Below are 8,273 nucleotides of genomic sequence, written 5' to 3'. Positions count from 1 at the left end.
TGAGAAGAAGAATTCAAGCCTGCATGGAAAACCTGGGAGGAGGAAGAGTGCATACTAAATATTAAATAGCTATCAATGCCTTAGACTGATTGATGGGATGTTCATTGAGAAACTATATGGTGTCTGAAGGAGGGTAACCAGTAAGGGGAGAGGACTAGAAGCTTGGTCATTTGAAGATATCTTAAAATGACTAGGAAAGTATAATCCATAGAAAAGAAGATAGTGAAAAACTTTCGAATATGTGAAAGGTGTTCCTATGGAAGAGAAATTGGCCTTACCTACTTAACCATAGCTATTGGATCAAGACAGAAACAGATTTAAGATTTTAGTTCAATAACAAGTTGAAGAAGTCAACCTAAGAACTAAGTCTGTCCAAAACCCTAATGGGATGCCTCAGGAGGGAAGATCTTCCCATTATTCAGGGATAGTATAGAAAGAATTTTTGCTTCAGGTAGAGATTAGAGTAGTTGACCCCTGACTTGCCTTCCAACTCTGAGAGTTCATGATTTCATTGGGTTTTTTTCACTCTCTTCTAATTCTTTTAGTTCAGTGATGCTTACACTCAATTCACTCTTTCCCATCTTCCTCCAGACATGCTCAATTCTCCTTTATTCAAATGAATAAAAAAGCTTTCCCTTAATTCCATTACCACTTCTCTTCATTTCTCTCCTCTTCACTAAATTTCTAGAGTAAATGCTGATAATTTTTGTGGATCCATTTTATATCCTACAAGTTTGCCAGAGTCATACCCAAAAGAAATCATAGAAAGAGGAAAAATTCTTACATATACAAAAATATTTACAGCAATTCTTTTTGTGGTGGCAAAAAACTGGAAACCAAGATGTCCAACACTTGAGGAACAACTGAATACAGTATGGCATATGACTAGAGAGAATACTATTGTGCTGTAAGAAACAAAGAAATAATTTCCAAAAGAAATGAAAAGACTTATGTGAACTGATGCAGAATGAAATTAGCAGAACCAAAAGAATAATTTGTGCTATAATATCAATATTATGTAAATGAAAAATTTTGAGAACTTTTGCAAACTCATGGAGAGTGAGAAGAACAGAGCCAAGAGAACAATGTATACAGAAACAACACTGTAAAAATTAATTATACAAAAATAACACTATAAAAATGGTAAGAGCCATTATCAACACAATAACCATTCATGGTTTCAGAGGCTGTTGGAATATGCCATCCATTACAGAGAAATGATGGATTTAGAGTACAGAATGGGATATAGATATATACACATACATATGTACATATTTTGTTTTTGTTTTACATTAAGAAAGCAAATTATTTACTTCCAATTTAACATGAAAATAACTTGTAGAAAGGAAATTAAATCTCAGTCCTGGAAATGCAGAATCTGACTGCATCTAATGATCAGATATTCTGGTTTAATATTTAAACCACTTTAATAACTTAAATTTCTAAAAAAATTTATCTGCCAAGAATGTGACTGATAAAGATTATGCAATCTATTAAAACACCTGGAATATATTAATGGGCACAGATCATGTTGCCCTTACAGAAAGTCATTGTGTATCTGCACTGCACCATTCCTAGGGGCATGTTCTTAACATTTGTTACATCTCATTAAATAACAAGCCTCCAGCTTGACCTCAAAGAGTTAACCCATGTTCCCAGAATTGTACAGGCCCTCAGCATCTTTAGCCTGACAAAATAATCATATTCCCCTTCCTGCCTTTTCTTAAAGGGAATTGGGAGGGCAAGGGGAAGAGAAGAAGGCTGGAAGGAATGATACACATAGAGGACTGATATGTGCAATAATAGGTCTAAATAACTTCCCAATATGGGAGACAAAAGCTTCATGAATCAATTTTGCCATCATCTTCTGCGTGTCGTTCAATATGTCCTGCTGCATCCTGCTTGAATCCTTTCCTAGCAGTAAAGAATGCATCACAATTCTTCCAATGACATTTCAAAGTCTGAAAGTTTGGGTTGGTGTGGTCAGTTAGCAAGTGTTGTCTGAGGTGATCCACAACAACCATGCCACCAACAGTGAAAATTCTGCCGTCAGATTTAGCTTTACAGCCTGGATGCTGCCATCACAACAGCCAGCATAAATCATCCTCTTATAAATAGTCATACAGATTATCATTTCCTTTTGACCTCCATAAACTTGCAAACAGTCATGAGACTGTAATTCCAAATGTACATATTTTGTATTTTAATGGAAATTGTTTTGCTTGACCATACATATTTGTGACAAGAATTTTATATTTCAATTTAATGAGATGAGGGGTGGAACAGAGAGAGAGTAGATTCTGTTACTTTTTTTATACCAAGAGGTGAGGGAGGGGTGTTGTATAAGTGAAATGTTATAAGCACTTTCAAAGAGATCACTTCTTCTTAACTGTTTATTTTGTTATGAGAGACCTCTTGCAAAATGGGTGTTATCTGTACTTTTTTGTAATATAAATACAAGATACATCAATAAAATTTTTAAATAATTAATTAAAAATAAATTCCTACCAAAAAATTGTGAACATTTACTTCCTCCATTTCCTAATTTTGTATGAACTGCTTCATATCCTACAATCTATCTCTACTGCAACTGCATTCTCTCTTCAGGGTAACTAATGAATTCTTAATTGCCAAATTCAATGATTTTTTTCACTCTTCATCTTCCTTCTTTCTCTAGTATCTAGCAATAATGACTATCCCTGCCTTCTTGATATGTTTCTTACTCAGTTTCTATGATGCTGTTCTTTACTGATTTTCCCACCTGTCAGCCAACCCCTTTGTGGTCTTTTTGCTCTTGCTCCCTAGGTGAAGATTACCCAAATAATATGCTGTTACCTCTGTCTCTGTCTCTTTCTCTCTCTGTCTCTCTCTGTCTCTGTCTCTGTCTCTCTGTCTCTCTCTGTCTCTGTCTCTCTCTGTCTCTGTCTCTCTCTGTCTCTGTCTCTCTCTTTCTCTCTCTCTCTCTGTCTCTCCCTCTCTCTCCAGAACAGTACATTTCTAGAAATTACAAATAAAAATTGCTAAGATCTATTAGAGTCAGAAGGCAAAGTAAAAATTGAAACAATTAACCAATCACCTTTTGAAAAAAAAATTCAAAAGGAAAAAGTCCCAGAATTTTCATAGTCGATTCCAGAGCTTCCATATCAAATGAAAAATTATTACAAGCAACCAGGAGTTCAACTACCTAGGAAACATAGTCAGGATTACCAAAAACCTTACAGCTCCTGCTATAAATGATATACTATATTTGGGACATACTATTCCAAAAGGCAAAAGATAAAGGCTTACAATCAAGAATCACTCACCCTGAAAACTTGAGTATAATCTTATATGAGAAAAAAATAGATGTTTAATAGAGTAGAAGAATTTTATATGTTCTTAATGAAAAGACAAGAAATGAATACAAACTTTGAAATGCAAAAACAAAAATCAAAAGAAATGTAGAAATATAAATGCATTTGAGCAATTGGAAGAGGCTGACAGATGATGTAGGGTCAGTATTTTAGTAGAGGTGAAATAAGTGATCCCTTAGAACCTTCATATTCTGAAAATTAGTCAATCATATAATTTAAGAATCACAGGATTCCCTGAGAACTATTCAAGAAGCAAGTTCAGAAGAAAATGCAAACTTGGACAGCAATGAAAGTAATATGATAGCTCAGGTTGTAATTTAAGTGTTTTGATTCAGCTCTGCTCTCTGGTTTAATCCTTAATCCTCTGGACCAACTGAATCTCAAGGACAGGTTTAATAGGTCTTACATAAAAACTAATCTAGCCTAAGATGCACCCTGGAATAAAGGACAAAGCATAGGGTTTGGAGTAACCAGTACCTATAACCAGTACCCATGGAGTAACCATAGGGTTCAAATCCCATCTCAGTGGCCTCTAAGGTCCCTTTGCAATGTTCCTGTTGTGGAGGAGATGCTGTTCCTATGACAGAACATTATTTTGTAGCTAAAGTGATAAAGGTCTTCCAGAGTACTACTTAAATTGTCATAGGGACATTACTGACATCTCTGACATCAAGGATGCCAGAAGCCTGATATAGGAACTATTTGATAAAGAAGTTACTGCATATAAAACAAAAAAAGAAAGAACACAAAAAATAGACAGCAAGCAATGTAACATCACCCTGATTGAATATGAAGGACAATAAAAACCAGAAATTCCAGGCTTTTGCTATATACTTTTTTAATCTGCCTTTTAAAAGGATGGATCTTTACAATCTAGTCCAGATGGTATATAGTACCAGATTTTGGCAATACATAGTGGGTCTCATTATGTAAAGCACTGATGGTGAACAGAGGCAACACCAGGTATATTAGGGTCACAGTTTAAAGGATGACACTTTTGACATAGTCATCAATTTTCATAATGGTTCAAAGTCATCTTTAGTAAGAAAACTAAGAGAACATTAATCTTCTTACAGGGATACACAGAGAAAAGGTCAATCTTGAGAATCATCTTGTACAAGCATTTCCCAGCCCACTAATTTGAGGAACATTATGGAGGGCAATGGTCATAATATCAAATCCTTGTCTCTTTAGATTCCTCTCCTGAGGAACGGTCCCTCTTCTTCCATGTGGGACTCTAAACTGGATTTGACTAAGAGGATTTTCAGGAGTCTGACTATTGTCAATAATTTACATAAATTGAACTCCACTCAATAATGGATCTATGTTCTTGTATAACTGTTTAGAATTTGAGTATCTTGGTTCCTTGAAATAAGATTTTATTCCATTAGCTTGAATTATAGTGATCATATTAATTGAGAACAATTCAAAACAAAAAAAGAGTGAAATATGTTTTTCTTCATAACATATTTTTTACTCAAGGTATGTACCACATTATTACTTACACGTCTAGATTACTAAAGATTATATTATTTTTCCTGCAATTTTCATGATTCTAGCTACTAGACATAATCTAACATGAGTTGGAACTCTCAACTATTAGATCCAGATATTGGATCAGTGTTCTTATATAACTCTTTTAGATTTAGGCATCCTGGTTCTTGGTAATTAGATTTCATTCCATAACAGGTAAATAGAACTACTTCATTATTAAGAACACTATAAAAATGAGGTAAATCCATCCATCTTTAGACTGCATATTAAAAGGCTTCAATCTTGATCCTAAAAATCTTGCAGTAGAAATCTAATATAACCTGTAGTTAAAGAGAGATAGAAATAGAAGTCAGGTACATTCATTGATTATACTATATGTTCTGAAGACCAATTTGGTCCAGTTTGGTTTCCTTGGGGTACTGTAGGTAACCAAAGACTTATTCAGATTTCTAGCAACATAGCTCAGTTACTGAAGATTACAGTGGGTTTCCCCTACTGCTATTGGAAAACTTGAATTAGAAATCTTCACTGAATATTGGATCAATGTTATTGCATAACAGCTGGATTTAAGTATCTTGGTTCCTATCTTTTTTAAGTTTATTGTATTTGTTTGCAATATAACTAACCTGTTAATTGAGAGCAAAGAAAAAATATAATAAATATTTAGTCTTTAGAACATATAGTGTAAACGATGAATGTATCAAATTTTTAATTATATCAGGATAACTAAATTTTATTTTTTTTATTTCTCCTGCAAGATACAAGATCACTATTACTGGAACTTAATGAACTGGAGCTCTCCACTGGTTACTGGACAACATGACATGATGGAAAGAGCATACTACTTAGAGTTTAAAAATCTGAATTCAAATCCCAACTTATTTATACCCTAGCAATATTTAGGTAAGAAAATACCTAGCTTATTGAGCTAGCTTGTGGAGTAAAAAGGTAGTCACACACCAATGTGAGAAGTATGAAGCAATTTATAATAGTTGTAAACAACCTGATTAATTGTTACAATGCAATATGATTTTTAAAAGTGGTGGGAAAATGTGAGTATAGGGATAGAATCAAAAGCCAATAATATTCACAGGTTAATAGGCCAAAAGACAGATGTAGCAGAAAATACACAAAAGTACTCAATGTTTTAAAGAAAAGATGGCACACTGAAATCTCACTGTCCATGATGAATTTATATTGTCATATTGTTTTATATTGTGTTTTTGTGTATTCTTCTCTCCATCTTTTGGTATGTTCCCAAAAAAATTGAGAAATATTTTTTCTAAATGTTCAAGACAATTTTATAGCACTTTTTTTGGCCACTCTATTAACATATAATCACTGACACAAGCTACATACTTCCCTTTGACACTTTCAGTTTAGGGACTTTTCGGGGGGGGGGAGCATGGAAAATGAAATGCTGATCACACCCAACTAATTTCAAACATGAGTTAAAATATTATAAATTTCATTTGGTTATGAGCCTAGGAAATTAGCCAGGATGGTCCTCAGAAAACAGATCCAGTCAGTTATCTGGACCATATTCAAAGCCTTTTTGCTGTGGTATAACCTGCCAGAGTTTAGATTCCACTGTTGTTATTATATGGGGACTTTCCATTTCTGTTTCCATTCTAGCCCATGAAGCATTTGTCCCTGACACAGCCCCGTGGACCTAACTGAACCTAAATATTGCTTCAATGTCAAGTTGAATCAGAACTGTGTATGTTCAAGCTCATGTCAAATATGTCATTGAAGTGTAAGTAAATTAAGATGTAAGAGAAAGTGTCAAAGAGGGAAAAGAATGAGGAATGACTGGGTGAAAGTAGAAAGGGAATCTTGACTAGAAATGCTCCATCTTTCCCTCAGAGAGAAATCTTCAGGAGAGATGTTCCTTTCAGGTAGAAGAAATACTCTGCCCCAATCTGAGAACACCATAGTATACTAGATGCAGTACTGGCTGTGGATTCAGAGGATCTGGGTTCAAGCCATTTATTGGCTCCCTGGGTATGCTTAGGTAAGTCACTTAACATCCTGGCTTCAGTTTACTCATCTCAAAAACTAGGGGTGTGGGTTGGATAGGTTGTAATGTCCCGTTAAACCTCTAAAAACTATGATACTGGTGTAGAATAGTAGGAAACAACTCTCTGTCTCTCTGTCTCTCTCTTTCTCTGTGTCTCTAGCTTTCTCTGTCTCTCTCTCTCACGCACACACACATACAAAATGACCTTTTCCAGTATCTTTTTCACTCCTAACAGAAATGGCAAATCAATGAGCATTGGTTGGCATATGGTCCAAAGCAGAATCCAGAACCCTCTCCTTGCTCCCCTCTCCAGATTCCAAGTTAATGAGTTTCCTGACACCTTCCTCCCTTCCTCTCAGCACCTTCTTGTCTTAGTCATCTGTTTATAATTTGTTTCCCAAACTGCCGAAGAAAGAAATTCATTAGTATCTTCACAGTCTGCTTCCCAGGGTACCTTTTGTTTGTTCATTCAATTAAGCCCCCAGTGACTGTCCTGAACAGAACAGATAAAATCTGAAGCATTCTGGTTAGTGCAGAACCTGCCAAGAAGCCTATGGGTGGCTTGCAAAGATTATCACCATCATTCCTTCTAGGATTCACAGTCCAGAAATATTCTCACCTTCAAAGTTCCTTTTCTTTTCTTCTAACTGTACCTATCCACCAGTAACACTGGCTCTCCGTTCAATTTTGTATCAACTCTAAGTACGGAGATGGTACAAATACCCACAAAGTGAGCATAGGAATAGGTGTGGTTGTGGCTATTGCCTTTCTAGTAAACCCCTGAAAATTTATGTTTTCCCAGGAGAGGAGATGACAGGACCTTTTAAAGATCTCAGAGAAAATATGATCCTGGGATATCACTTTGTTCACCTCTACATAAACTCTCAGCTCTGACCCACCCTTCAAGATACTGAGAATTAGCAAGCTCAATGAACCTGTCTGGATTGTCAGGAGTGTAAGTATATCTCCAGATTCCACCCCCACTCAACCCCCTGCCAACACCTCATTAACTCTCTTTTTGTGGCAACAGAGGAGAAAATCTATGTGGATGTGAATTTCTGGAAGATCATTTTATATATTAGACATCATATCAAGTATGTCATTGCTCTATTAGTGAATTAGGGTCCGAGAGCCTAGACACATGAGGAGCCTTAAGAAGACGGTGCAGAGAAAAACTAGGACTAGAGAATAACTGGGTAAAAGTAGAAAAATTCCATAGCCTTCCCTTAGAGAAAAGTCTTCAAGAGGGTAGTTCCCTGTCAGGGAGGGAAATACACTACTCCAACCTAAGAACACATGGATACTGCACTGAATGGGGGCTCAGAAGACTTGTGTTCATTAGATAGATATATATCTGACAGATAGATAGATAGATAGATAGATAGATAGATAGATAGATAGATAGA

Source organism: Petaurus breviceps, unplaced genomic scaffold (genome assembly GCF_028583685.1).
Source record: "Petaurus breviceps papuanus isolate PSGF00001 unplaced genomic scaffold, PetGlider_PUasm1.0 313, whole genome shotgun sequence".
In the NCBI taxonomy this organism is placed as follows: domain Eukaryota; kingdom Metazoa; phylum Chordata; class Mammalia; order Diprotodontia; family Petauridae; genus Petaurus; species Petaurus breviceps.
Note: the sequence above shows the minus strand (reverse complement) of the source record.